Source organism: Oncorhynchus gorbuscha, linkage group LG03 (assembly GCF_021184085.1).
Source record: "Oncorhynchus gorbuscha isolate QuinsamMale2020 ecotype Even-year linkage group LG03, OgorEven_v1.0, whole genome shotgun sequence".
NCBI lineage: Eukaryota > Metazoa > Chordata > Actinopteri > Salmoniformes > Salmonidae > Oncorhynchus > Oncorhynchus gorbuscha.
The window spans coordinates 61,278,885-61,294,164 of record NC_060175.1 but is presented as its reverse complement, the minus strand read 5'-3'; positions in this window follow the sequence as shown (position 1 = coordinate 61,294,164).

Below are 15,280 nucleotides of genomic sequence, written 5' to 3'. Positions count from 1 at the left end.
TCTCTCCACCCCATGGCAAAATGTTTAGAATTGAGGAAATCTTGCTTTAAAACTGCAACATTTCATCAACTCCCCATGGCAAACTGTGTAGAATTGCAATAAATTAACTTTAAAACATACATTTCTCTCCTCCATCCAGAGGGGGTCCACTAAAATGTTTTGCTAGGGCCAGCCATGGCCATAACCATTCAAATCCTTTTGTTGAATGATTACTTTGAGAATGGAAGGAAGGAGGGAAGGAAGGAAGGATGCATTCAAATTCAGAAAACTTGGGGAAAAGCATTGTCTTACATCAGTCTAGGTAGGGGAATAATTGAACATACTGGACAGTGGTATTAGTATTAGTCTTGGTTTCATATTATTGTCCCCCTAAGTGTTTCTGTTGTGCCCATGTACTCTATTTACGAGGCCAAGAGGCCATCACAGTCATGCTATTAGCTAGCTAGTATAGATAGGAGTCAGATGGGAAAAGAGTGGAATTCATGCCAAAGCCAAGTTTTTTTTCCATGATTGCAGAGCTATGATAGTTCAAATGACACTTACAGTTGAAGTCTGAAGTTTACATACACCTTAGCCAAATACGTTTAAACTCAGTTTTTCAAAATTCCTGACATTTAATCCTAGTATAAATTCCCTGTTTTAGGTCAGTTAGGATCACCACTTTACTTTAAGAATGTGAAATTTCAGAATAATAGTAGAGAGAATGATTTATTTCAGCTTTTATTTATTTCATCACATTCCCAATGGGTCAGAAGTTTACATACACTTAATCAGAACTTGGTAGCATTGCCTTTAAATTGTTTAACTCGGGTCAAACATTTGACTCAGGTTTGTAGCAATTTTTCAGTTCTCCACAAATGTTCAAGCAGTATTTTCCCACCATAAGTTGGGGGAATCTGTGGCCCATTCCTCCTGACAGAGCTGGTGTAACTGACTCAGGTTTGTAGGCTTACCTGACATGACTCCTTGCTGTCCCCAGTCCACATGCTCCTGCTCCAGTTTCACTGTTCTGCCCATTCAAATGTTCTATGGGAACATTGAGGTCAGGGCTTTCTGATGACCACTCCAATACCTTCACTTTGTTGTCCTTAAGCCATTTTGCCACAACTTTGGAAGTATGCTTGGGGTCATTGTCCAATTGAAAGACACATTTGCAACCAAGCTTTAACTTCCTGACTGATGTCTTGATATGTTAATTCAATATATCCACATAATTTCCCTACCTCATTATGCCATCTATTTTGTGAAGTACCTGCAGCAAAGCACCCTCACAACATGATGGTGTCACCCCGTGCTTCACGGTTGGATTGGTGTTCTTCGGCTTGCAAGCCTCCCCCTTTTTCCTCCAAACATAACAATGGTCATTATGGCCAAACAGTTCTATTTTTGTTTCATCAGACCAGAGGACATTTCTCCAAAAAGTACGATCTTTGTCCCCATGTGCAGTTGCAAACCATAGTCTGTCTTTTTTATGGTGGTTTTGGAGCAGTGGCTTCTTCCTTGCTTAGCGACCTTTCAGGTTATGTCGATATAGGACTCATTTTACTGTGGATGTAGACACTTTTGTACCTGTTTCCTCTAGCATCTTCACATGGTCCTCTGCTGTTGTTCCGGGATTAATTTGCCGTTTTCGCACCAAAGTACGTTCATCTCTAGGAGACAGAACGCGTCTCCTTCCTGAGCGGTATGATGGCTGCGTGGTTCTATGGTGTTTATACTTGCGTACTATGGTTTGTACAGATGAAAGTTGTACCTTCAGGCGTTTGGAAATCACTTGTGTCATGCACAAAGTAGATATCCTAACGGACTTGCCAAAACTATAGTTTGTTAACATGACATTTGTGGAGTGGTTGAAACACACATATTAATGACTCCAACCTACAGTATTTGATCCCCTGCTGAGGTTGTACGTTTGCCCAGTGACAAAGAAATGATCAGTCTATAATTTTAATGGTAGGTTTATTTGAACAGTGAGAGACAGATTAACAAAAAAAATCCAGAAAAACGCATGTCAAAATGTTATAAAATGATTTGCATTTTAATGAGGGAAATAAATATTTGACCCCCTCCCAATCAGAAGGATTTCTGGCTCCCAGGTATACAGGTAATGAGCTGAGATTAAGAGCACACTCTTAAAGGGAGTGCTCCTATTCTCAGTTTGTTACCTGTATAAAAGACACCTGTCCACAGAAGCAATCAATCAATCAGATTCCAAACTCTCCACCATGGCCAAGACCAAAGAGCTCTCCAAGGATGTCAGGGACAAGATTGTAGACCTACACAAGGCTGGAATGGGCTACAAGACCATCGCCAAGCAGCTTAGTGAGAAGGTGTGTTGCGAATATTCGCAAATGGAAGCAACACAAAAGAACTGTCAATCTCCCTCGGCCTGGGGCTCCATGCAAGATCTCACCTCATGGAGTTGCAATGATCATGAGAACGGTGAGGAATCAGCCCACAACTACCATGGAGGATCTTGTCAATGATCTCAAGGCAGCTGGGACCATAGTCACCAAGAAAACAATTGGTAACACACTACGCTGTGAGGACTGAAATCCTGCAGCGCCTGCAAGGTCCCCCTGCTCAAGAAAGCACATTTTCATGCCCCTCTGAAGTTTGCCAATGAACATCTGAATGATTCAGAGGACAACTGGGTGAAAGTATTGTGGTCAGATGACACCAAAATGGAGCTCTTTGGCATCAACTCAACTCACCTTGTTTGAAGGAGGAGGAATGCTGCCTATGACCCCAAGAACACCATCCCCACCGTCAAACATGGAGGTGGAAACATTATGCTTTGGGGGTGTTTTTCTGCTAAGGGGACAGGACAACTTCACCGTATCAAAGGGACGATGGGCGAGGCCATGCACCGTCAAATCTTGGGTGAGAACCTCCTCCCCTCAGCCAGGGCATTGAAAATGGGTTGTGGATGGGTATTCCAGCATGACAATGACCCAAATCACACGGCCAAGGCAACAAAGGAGTGGCTCAAGAAGAAGCACAGTAAGGTCCTGGAGTGGCCTAGCCAGTCTCCAGACCTTAATCCCTTGGAACATCTGTGGAGGGAGCTGAAGGTTCGAGTTGTCAAATGTCAGCCTCAAAACCTTAATGACTTGGAGAAGATCTGCAAAGAGGAGTGGGACAAAATCCCTCCAGAGATGTGTGCAAACCTGGTGGCCAACTACAAGAAACGTCTGACCTCTTATTGCCAACAAGAGTTTTGCCACCAAGTACTAAGTCATGTTTTGCAGAGGGGTCAAATACTTATTTCCCTCATTAAAATGCCATCAATTTATAACATTTTTGACATGCGTTTTTCTGGATTTTTTTGTTGTTGTTATTCTGTCTCTCACTAAAATAAACCTACCATTAAAATTATAGATTGATCATTTGTTTGTCAGTGGGCAAACGTACAAAATCAGGGGATCAAATACTTTTTTCCCTCACTGCAAGTATATGTAAACTTCTGACTTCAACCGTATACAATCAATACACAACATCGTCATAGCCATAGGTCTTGAGAATCAAGGGGCCATCCAATTAATGTTATTAGCTAGCTAGTGTAGGAGTCGGAAAAGGACTTGCCAAAGCCAAGGTTATTTTCAATGAATGCACAGCTGTGATAGTCAAAATGCAGTATTTTACACTGCTTTCTTTTCAAGTGTGATAACTAGGAAGAGTCTTGGTTGTTCCAAACTTCATCCATGTAAGAATTATGGAGACCGCTGTGTTCTTGGGGACCTTCAATGCTGCAGAAATTTTTTGGTACCCTTCCCAGATATGTGCCTCTTCCAAAATTCCTTCGACCTCCAGGCTTGGTTTTTGCTCTGACATGTACTGTCAACTGTGGGACCTTATATAGACAGGTGTGTGCCTTTTCAGACCATGTCCAGTCAATTGAATTTACCACAGGTGGACTCCAATCAAGCTGTAGAAACATCTCACAGATGATCAATGTAAACAGGATGCACTTGAGATCAATTTCATATCAAAGGGTCTGAAAATTTATGTAAATAGGATATTTCTGTTTTTACATTTTTATAAATTGGCAGAAAAATTTTAAAAACAGTTTTTGCCTTGTTGTTATTGGGTATCGTGTGTAGATTGATGAGGATAAAATGCATTTAATCCATTTTAGAATAAGTCTGTAAAGAAACAAAAGACTCAAGGGGTCTGAATACTTTCCAAATGCACTGTAGATAAATGACAGAAAATACACACACCAATATAAACACAAAATCCATGCAGAAAAAAACATGGTCATAAAAAACAAACACATTTATCAGTAATAAGGTCCTCAATCAGCTTTCTGAATTTTTCTAGAGGCACCAAAACATCAAATCTAAGAACATTTTCAAGATTGTTCCACAAATAATGTGCAAGAAAACTAAAAGCTGATTAACCTGATTAACCTAACTCAGTAGAGACCAAGGAATGTCCAGAGGTAACCATCCCTGAGACTGGGTTTTCACTGTAAGTGATCGGTGTGGAAGAACAGAGCCCTGAGCTCAACCCCATCGAACACCTTTGGGATGAATCACTGTAAGTGAAAACATAGTAATGAATCAACCTACATGACATCATTGCTGCGGGGAATTGCTTCCATTCAGCCACAAGTGCATTAGTGTGGTCGGGCAATGATGTTGGGCGATTAGGCTTAGCTCGCAGTCGGCTTTCAAATTCATCCCAAAGGTGTTCGATGGGGTTGAGCTCAGGGCTCTGTTCTTCCACACCGATCTCGACAAACCATTTCATATGAACCTCGCTTTGAGCATGGTGGCATTGTCATGCTGAAACAGGAAAGGGCCTTCAACCAAACTGTTGCCACAAAGTTGGAAGCACAGAATCATCTACAATGTCATTGTAGCGTCAATATTTCCCTTCATTGGAGCTAAGGGGCCTAGCACGAACCATGAAAAACAGCCCCAGGCCATTATTACTCATCCACCAAACTTTACAGTTGGCACTATGCACTGGGGCAGGTAGTGTTCTCCTGGCATCCACCAAACCCAGATTTGTCCGTCGGACTGCCATGTCACATTCTGACCTTAGTTCCTTTGTTATGTCTTTGTTTTAGTATGGTCAGGGCGTGAGTTGGGTGGGTTGTCTATGTTCACTTTTCTATAATTTGGGATTTCTGTGTTCGGCCTAGTATGGTTCTCAATCAAAGGCAGCTGTCATTCGTTGTCCCTGATTGAGAGTCATACTTAGGTAGCCTGGTTTCACTTTTGAGTTGTGGGTGTTTGTCTTCAGTGTCATTGCTTGTTGCCACACGGGACTGTTTCGTTAATTCACGTTTATTGTTTTGTTCCAGTGTTCTGTTGTGTTTTGATTAAACATTATGGACACTTACCACGCTGCGCATTGGTCCTCCGATCCTTCTCGCTTCTCCTCCTCAGAAAAGGAGGAAGAGATCCGTTACATGCCATATGATGAAGTGTGTGATTCATCACCCTAGAGAAAGCATTTCCACTGCTCCAGAGTCCTTTTTTTGCTGCAACCTTTACACCACTCGGCTACCCTGGGGCGGCAGGGTAGGCTAGTGGTTAGAGCGTTGGACTAGCAACCGAAAGGTTGCAAGTTCAAATCCCTGACCTGACAAGGTACAAATCTGTCATTCTGCCCCTGAACAGGCAGTTAACCCACTGTTCCTAGGCCATCATTGAAAATAAGAATTTGTTCATAACTGACTTGCCTAGTGAAATAAAAGTAAAAAATTCAAAAAACTCCAGCCGACACTTGGTATTTGCGTATGGTGATCAAACGCTTGTGTGCGGCTCCTAGGCCATGGAAATCCATTTTGTGAAGCTCCACACGAAGAGTTCTTGTGCTGACGTTGCTTCCAGAGGCAGTTTGGAACTCGGTAGTGAGTGTTGCAGCCAAGGACAGATGCTTTTTACTATGAAGGTCATTGAACAACCATGTAGCTGACTATTATGGATGAAGACCATGAAAATAGAATAATGTTTAAATAGGCCTACATTCATCTTAGGATATATTTTTTTATTAACTTTATTCTCATGGAGATCCATGTTTTACCTTTGCTAAGTTATTCTGTCTATGAAACATTCTACATCTCCCCCTCTTTCCAACTGATGACGAGTGGGGTGTATAGCATTTATAGGCCATGGCACTTCAGAAAAAGTTTTTTTTTTCATACCATCATTTACGTGTTCCATGTGAGCAATGAGCATATGTCTGCTTTCTCTGTCCTGTTAATGCTGACAGAGCATGCGTAGAAGTACCTGGCCAGATGTCAAGTGTAGGAAAGTGCCCAGCGAGGCTTCTCAGTCATTTTTTCTTCACCTCACACTAAGTTCAGCAAAGCCCTTTTCATATATATACACTGCTGAAAAAAATAAAGGGAACACTAAAATAACACATCCTAGATCTGAATGAATGAAATATTCTTATTAAATACTTTTTTCTTTACATAGTTGAATGTGCTGACAACAAAATCACACAACAGTTATGGAAATCAAATTTATCAACCCATGGAGGTCTGGATTTGGAGTCACACTCAAAATGAAAGTGGAAAACCACACGAAACCACAATGTCCTTAAAACAAGTCAACATGAGGCTCAGTAGTGTCTGTGACCTCCACGTGCCTGTATGACCTCCCTACAACGCCTGGGCATGCTCCTGATGAGGTGGTGGATGGTCTCCTGAGGGATCTCCTCCCAGACCTAGACTAAAGCATCCGCCAACTCCTGGACAGTCTGTGGTGCAACGTGGCGTTGGTGGATGGAGCGAGACATGATGTCCCAGATGTGCTCAATTGGATTCCGGTCTGGGGAACGGGCGGGCCAGTCCATAGCATCAATATCTTCCTCTTGCAGGAACTGCTGACACACTCCAGCCACATGAGGTCTTGCATTGTCTTGCATTAGGATGAACCCAGGGCCAACCACACCAGCATATGGTCTCACAAGGGGTCTGAGGATCTCATCTCAAGACCTAATGGCAGTCAGGCTACCTCTGGCGAGCACATGGAGGGCTGGGCGGCCCCCCAAAGAAATGCCACCCCACACCATGACTGACCCACCGCCAAACCGGTCATGCTGGAGGATGTTGCAGGCAGCAGAACATTCTCCACGGCGTCTCCAGACTCTGTTACGTCTGTCACATGTGCTCAGTGTGAACCTGCTTTCATCTGTGAAGAGCACAGGGCGCCAGTGGCGAATTTGCCAATCTTGGTGTTCTCTAGCAAATGCCAAACGTCCTGCACGGTGTTGCACAACCCCCACCTGTGGACATCTGGGCCCTCATACCACCCTCATGGAGTCTGTTTCTGACCGTTTGAGCAGACACATGCAAATTTGTGGCCTGCTGGAGGTCATTTTGCAGGGCTCTGGCAGTGCTCCTCCTGCTCCTCCTTGCACAAAGGCAGAGGTAGCGGTCCTGCTGCTGGGTTGTTGCCCTCCTACAGCCTCCTCCACGTACTGGTCTGTCTCCTGGTAGCGGCATCCATGCTCTGGACACTATGCTGACAGACACAGCAAACCTTCTTGCCACAGCTTGCATTGATGTGCCACCCTGGATGACCTGCACTACCTGAGCCACTTGTGTGGGTTGTAGACTCCGTGTCATGCTAACACTAGAGTGAAAGCACCGCCAGCATTCAAAAGTGACCAAAACATCAGCCAAGAAGCATAGGAACTGAGAAGTGGTCTGTGGTCACCACCGGCAGAACCACTCCTTTATTGGGCGTGTCTTGCTAATTGCCTATAATTTCCAACAGCATGTGAAATTTATTGTCAATCAGTGTTGCTTCCTAAGTGGACAGTTTGATTTCACAGAAGTGTGATTGACCTGGAGTTACATTGTGTTGTTTATGTGTTCCCTTAATTATTTTGAGCAGTGTAGTTAAGGAAAGGGAAAGGGGGATACCTACTCAGTTGTACAACTGATTGCCTTCAACTGAAATGTGTCTTCTGCATTTAACCCCTCTGAATCAGCAATGATACTTATCACACTTGCGTAATCAATGCTTGGAGTTTGTCAGAATTTGTGGGTTTTTGTTTTTCCACCTGCCCCTTGAGGATTGACCACAAGTTCTCAATGGGATTAAGGTCTGGGGGGTTTCCTGGCCATGGACCCAAAATATCAATGTTTTGTTCCCTGAGCCACTTAGCTATCACATTTGCCTCATGGCATGGTGCTCCATCATGCTGGAAAAGGCATTGTTCATCACCAAACTGTTTCTGGATGGTTGGGAGAAGTTGCTCACGGGGAAGTGTTGGTACCATTCTTTATTCATGGCTGTGTTCTTAGGCAAAATTGTGAGTGAGCCCACTCCCTTGGCTGAGAAGCAACCCGACACATGATTGGTCTCAGGATGCTTTACTGTTGGCATGACACAGGACTGATGGTAGTGCTCACCTTGTCTTTTCCGGATAAGCTTTTTTCCGGATGTCCAAAACAATCGAAAAGGGGATTCATCAGAGAAAATGACTTTACCCCAGTCCTCAGTAGTCCAATCTCTGTACCTTTTGCAGAATATCAGTCTGTCCCTGATGTTTTTTCTGGAGAGAAGTGGCTTCTCTGCTGCCCTTCTTGACATCAAGCCATCCTCCAAACGTCTTCGCCTCACTGTGTGTGCAAATGCACTCACACCTGCCTGCTGCCATTCCTGAGCAAGCTCTGTACAGGTGGTGCCCTGATCCCGCAGCTGAATCAACTTTAGGAGATGGTCCTGGCGCTTGCTGGACTTTCTTGGCTGCCCTGAAGCCTTCTTCACAACAACTGAACCGCTCTCCTTGAAGTTCTTGATGATCCGATAAATGGTTGATTTTGGTGCAATCTTACTGGCAGCAATACCCTTGCCTGTGAAGCCCTTTTTGTGCAATGCAATGATGACGGCACATGTTTCCTTGCAGGTAATCATGTTTGACAGAGGAAGAACAATGATTCCAAGCACCACCCTCCTTTTGAAGCTTCCATTCTGTTATTTGAACTCAGTCAACATGACAGAGTGATCTCCAGCCTTGTCCTCATCAACACTCACACCGGTGTCAACGAGAGAATGACTGACATAATGTCAGCTGGTCCTTTTGTGGCAGGGCTGAAATGCAGTGGAAATGTTTTTGGGGGATTCAGTTCATTTGCTAGGCAAAGAGGGAATTTGCAATTAATTGCAATTTGTCTGATCACTCTTCATAACATTCTGGAGTATATGCAAATTGCCATCATACAAACTGAGGCAGCAGACTTTGAAAATTAAAATTTGTGTCATTCTCAAAACTTTTTGCCAAGACTATGTGTAGCAGCGTAATTTAGGGATCTCCTATAGGTAGAGAATAATGTCAACATATACACTGATTGGGTGAGTGAGTTTACAAGAAAGTGTATTGGAGATGTTGTACCTACTGTGACTATTTAAACCTACCCTAACCAACCAGAAACCATTGATAGATGGCGGCATTCGCCCGAAACTGAAAGCGCGAACCATTACATTTATCCTTGGAAAGGTAACTGGGAATATGGCAAAATACAAACAGTGTAGTTATTCCCTCCGCAAGGCAATCAAACAAGCGAAATGTAAGTATAGAGACAAAGTAGAGTGCAAATCAACAGCTCAGATACAAAATGTATGTGGCAGGGTGTACAGACAATCACGGACTACGAAAGGAAAACTAGCCATTTCACAGACATCCTGATTCCAGACAAACTAAACACCTTCTTTGCCCGCTTTGATTGAGTACAATACAGTGCCACCAAGGCGGCCCATTTCCAAGGACTGTGAGCTCTCCTTCTCCATGGCTGACGTGAGTAAGACATTTAAACATGCCAAACTTTGCAAGGCTGCTGGCCCTGATGGTATCCCTAGTCGCATCCTCAGAGCATGCGCGGACCAGCTGGCTGTTGTGTTTACAGACATATTCAATCTCTGCCTATCCCAGTTTGCTGTCCCCACATGCTTCAAGATGGCCACCATTGTTCCTGTACCCAAAAAGGCAATGGTAACTAAACTAAATGACTATCGCCCCGCAGCACTCACTTCTGTCATCATGAAGTGCTTTGAGAGACTAGTCAAGGATCTTATCACCTCTACCTTACCTGTTACGCTAGACCAACTTCAATTTGCTTACCGCCCCAATAGGTCCACAGACGATGCAATTGCCATCACATTGCACACTGCCCTATCCCATCTAGACAAGAGGAATACCTTGTAAAGGTTTTCCTGTGGTGAAGGAGAAGTGGACCAAAATGCAGCGTGGTGGTTATTCATGTTCTTTAATACTGTAGCTCAGTTGGTAGAGCATGGCGCTTGTAACGCCAGGGTAGTGGGTTCGATTCCCGGGACCACCCATACGTAGAATGTATGCACACATGACTGTAAGTCGCTTTGGATAAAAGCGTCTGCTAAATGGCATATATTATAATAAAGGAATATATATTATAATAAAGGAACTAGACATGAAATAACTAACAAAACAATAAATGTGCGAAAACCTAAACAGTCCTATCTGGTGCAAACACAGAGACAGGAACAATCACCCACAAACACACAGTGAAACCCAGGCTACCTAAGTATGATTCTCAATCAGAGACAACTAATGACACCTGCCTCTGATTGAGAACCATACTAGGCCGAAACATAGAAATACTCAAAACCTGGAAAAACAAACATAGACTGCCCACCCAACTCACACCCTGACCATACTAAATAAATACAAAACAAAGGAAATAAAGGTCAGAACGTGACATACCTATGTAATAATGCAGTTCTTTGACTTTATCTCACCATTCAACACCATAGTACCCTCCACGCTCATCATTAAGCTTGAGGCCCTGGGTCTCATCCCCACCCTGTGCAATTGGGTCCTGGACTTCCTGACGGGCCACCCCCAGGTGGTGAATGTAGGAAACACCATCTCCACTTCGCTGATCCTCAACACTGGGGCCCCACAAGGGTGCGTGCTCAGCCCCCTTCTGTACTCCCTGTTCACCTATGACTACGTGGCCATGCACGACTCCAACTCAATCATCAAGTTTGCAGATGACACAACAGTAGTAGGCTTGTATACCAACAATGATGAGAGAGCCTACAGGGAGGAGGTGAGGGCACTCAGAGTGTGGTGTCTGGAAAACAACCTCTAACTCAATGTCAACAAAACAAAGGAGATGATAGTGGACATCAGGAAACAGCAGAGGGAGCACCCCCCTATCCACATTGACGGGACAGCAGTGGAGAAGGTGGGACATTTTAAGTTCCTCTGCGTACAAATCAAGGACAAAATAAAATGGTCCACCACAGAGACATTTATTTAAAAAAAATGTTTTTGACCTTTATTTAACAGGTAGGCTAGTTGAGAACAAGTTCTCATTTGCCACTGCGATCTGGCCAAGATAAAGCATAGCAATTCGACACATACAACAACACAGAGTTACACATGGAATAAACAAAACATAGTCGATAATATAGCGGAACAAAAGAAAACAAAATGTCTATGTATAGTGAGTGCAAATGAGGTAAGATAAGGGACTTAAGGCAATCAATCGATTTTTGCAGTTCGTTACAGTCATTGGCAGCAGAGAACTGGAAGAAAAGACAACCAAAGGAGGAATTGGCTTTGGGGGTAACCAGTGAGATATACCTGCTGGAGCGTGAGCTACGATTGGGTGCTGCTTTGGTGACCAGTGAGCTGAGATAAGGCGGGGCTTTTCCTAGCAGAGACTTGTAGAACCTGTAGCCAGTGGGTTTGGCGACGAGTATGAAGCGAGGGCCAACCAACGAGAGCGTACAGGTCGCAATGGTGGGTAGTGTATGGGGCTTTGGTGACAAAACGGATGGCACTGTGATATACTGCATCCAGTTTGTTTAGTAGAGTATTGGGGGCTATTTTATAGATGACATTACCGAAGTCGAGGATCGGTAGGATGGTCAGTTTTACGAGGGTATGTTTGGCAGCATGAGTGAAGGATCCTTTGTTGCGATATAGGAAGCCAATTCTAGATTTAATTTTGGATTGGAGATGCCTAATGTTAGTCTGGAAGGAGAGTTTACAGTCTAACAAGACACCTAGGTATTTGTAGTTGTCCACATATTCTAAGATAGTGATGCTGGACTGGCGAGCAGATGCGGGCAGGGATCGGTTGAAGAGCATGCATTTAAGAGCAGTGTCCAAAGAGGGGCCAGAAGTATACAGAATGGTGTCGTCTGCATAAAGGTGTACCAGAGAATCCCCAGCAGCAAGAGCAACATCATTGATGTACACAGAGAAGAGAGTTGCCCCGAGGATTGAACCCAGTGTGGTGAAGAAGGCACAATAGTGCCTCTTCAACCTCAGGAGGCTGAAGCATTTTGGCTTGCCAACTAAAACCCTCACAAACTTTTACAGAAGCACAATTGAGAGCATCCTGTCGGGCTGTATCACCGACCTGGTACGGCAACTGCACCACCCACAACCACAAGGCTTTCTAGAGGGTGGTGCAGTCTGCACAACGCATCACCGGGGGCAAACTCCATGCCCTCGAGGACACCTACAGCACCTGATGTCACACGAAGGCCAAAAAGAGAATTTCGTTATCAATGTTCATAAACTTCAATTAATCTACTCAGTCTGCAACCCAGAGTTTGTAAGATTCTGGTTGAATGAAACAGACGAGAGTCCCAGCTTACAATATTAAGAATTTTTATTCACAGGAGTACTCTAAAATCAAAAATGCAAACCCAGTCTTTATAACACTCACGAACAAGTTCAAACATAAAGCTACGCCTTGCTCAGACAGTCGGTGTTTTTCCACTTCACAGATACATTGTTTAACTTCTTGCGTCGAGCAATCCCGTATCCGGCAGTGTAATCATAGCCTCAAGCTCATTACCATAACGCAACAATAACTATTCATGAAAATCACAAATGAAATTAAATAAATATATTGGCTCACAAGCTTAGCCTTTTGTTAACAACACTGTCATCTCAGATTTTCAAAATATACTTTTCAACCATAGAGTATTGATAGCTAGCATAGCATTAAGCCTAGCATTCAGCAGGCAACATTTTCACAAAAACAAGAAAAGCATTCAAATAAAATAATTTACCTTTGAAGAACTTTGGATGTTTTCAATGATGAGACTCAGTTAGATAGTAAATGTTCAGTTTTTCCAAAAATATTATTTGTGTTGGAGAAATCGCTCCGTTTTGTTCATCACGTTTGGCTAAGAAAAAACCCAGAAAATTCAGTCATTACAACGCCAAACTTTTTCAAAATTAACTCCATAATATTGACAGAAAGATGGCAAATGTTGTTTAGAATCAATCCTCAAGGTGTTTTTCACATATCTATTCGATGATAAATCATTTGTGGCAGTTTGGTTTCTCCTCTGAACCAAATGGAAAAATGCACGCAGCTGGAGATTACGCAATAATTGCAACGGAGGACGCCAAGCGAGCACATGGTAAATGTAGTCTCTTATGGTCAATCTTCCAATGATATGCCTACAAATATGTCACAATGCTGCAGACACCTTGGGGAAACGACAGAAAGTGTAGGCTCATTCCTTGCGCATTCATAGCCATATAAGGAGACATTGGAACACAGCGCCTCTAAAATCTGGGGCATTTCCTGTTTGAAATTTCATCTTGGTTTCGCCTGTAGCATCAGTTCTGTGGCACTCACAGATAATATCTTTGCAGTTTTGGAAACGTCAGAGTGTTTTCTTTCCACAGCTGTCAATTATATGCATAGTCGAGCATCTTTTCGTGACAAAATATCTATATCGAAGAAGTTAATCTGCAACATGTTTCATACATTTCTGCAAGCCTAACAGTTTCTCCCCTCCACGGGTGGAGACAGAATGTTCTGTAAGGAACACAGTATTACAACTTGTCTGTCGATAGCTCCTCTTATCATTTGTTTCCCACTTCCACCATGCTTACATACTAAAAAGGAACAAAAGGTCCTTGTTCTAATTCTGACTAAAACTACACACATCATCAGATTATAGTTTTATGACTATAATACATTTCATACAACTATATGGTTTCAGGGTGGAATGTTTTTTTGTCATTATCTTAACATTACCTTAAACATATAAATAATTTAGTCAAGGACAACAACCACCCGAGCCACTGCCTGTTCACCCCACTACCATCCAGAAGGTGAGGTCAGTACAGGTGCATCAAAGCTGGGTCTGAGAGACTGAAAAACAGCTTTTATCTCAAGGCCATCAGACTGTTAAACAGGTATTCCTTACACAGAGAGGCTGCTGCCTACATTCATACTTGAAATCATTGACCACTAATAAATGTATCACTAGTCACTTTAATTGTCACGACTTCTACCGAAGTCGTTGCCTCTCCTTGTTCGGGCGGTGCTCGTCATTCGACGTCACCGGTCTTCTAGCCATCATTGATCCATTTTTCATTTTCCATTGGTTTTGTCTTGCCTTCCCACACACCTGTTTTCAATCCCATTCATTACCTGTTGTGTATTTAACTCTCTGTTTCCTCTCATGTCTTTGTCAGAGATTGTTTAATTGTCAGTGTTGTCATTTTTGTTGTGTTGGTGCGCGACGGGTCCTCGTACCCATGTTTTTTCATGTCTGTACGTTTTAGTGTTATGGAGCATGTTCTGTTGACATTTATTAAAAGACTTCATTTACACTTCATTTTGACTCTCCTGCGCCTGACTTCCCTGCCACCTATACACACGACGCTGACATTAATAATGCCACTTTAAAATAACATCGAATTAATCAGAAATACAGTGTAGACATTGTTAATGTTGTTACTATTGCTGCTGGAAACGGCTGATTTTTAATGTCAACAATGAAGAGGCGACTCCGGGATGATGACCTTCTAGGCAGAGTTGCATAGAAAATCAATATCTCAGACGGGCCAATACAAATAAAATATTAAGATGGGAAAAAGAACACAGACACTAGACTAGAGACACTAGAGGAACTCTGCCTAGAACTTTGCATCTCTGCCAGGAAGGCCAGCATCCCGGAGTCGCCTCTTCACTGACAGTTGAGGCTGGTGTTTTGCGGGTACTATTTAATGAAGCTGCCAGTTGAGGACTTGCTAGGTGTCTGTTTCTCAAACTAGACACTCTAATGTACTTGTCCTCTTGCTCAGTTGTGCACCGGGGCCTCCCACTCATCTTTTTTTCTGGTTAAAGCCAGTCTGCGCTGTTTTGTGAAGCAAGTAGTACATAGCGTTGTACCAGATCTTCAGTTTCTTGGCAATTTCTTGCATGTAATAGCCTAAATTTCTCCGAATAGGAATAAACTAACGAATTTCAGAAGAACGTTATTTGTTTCTGGACATTTTG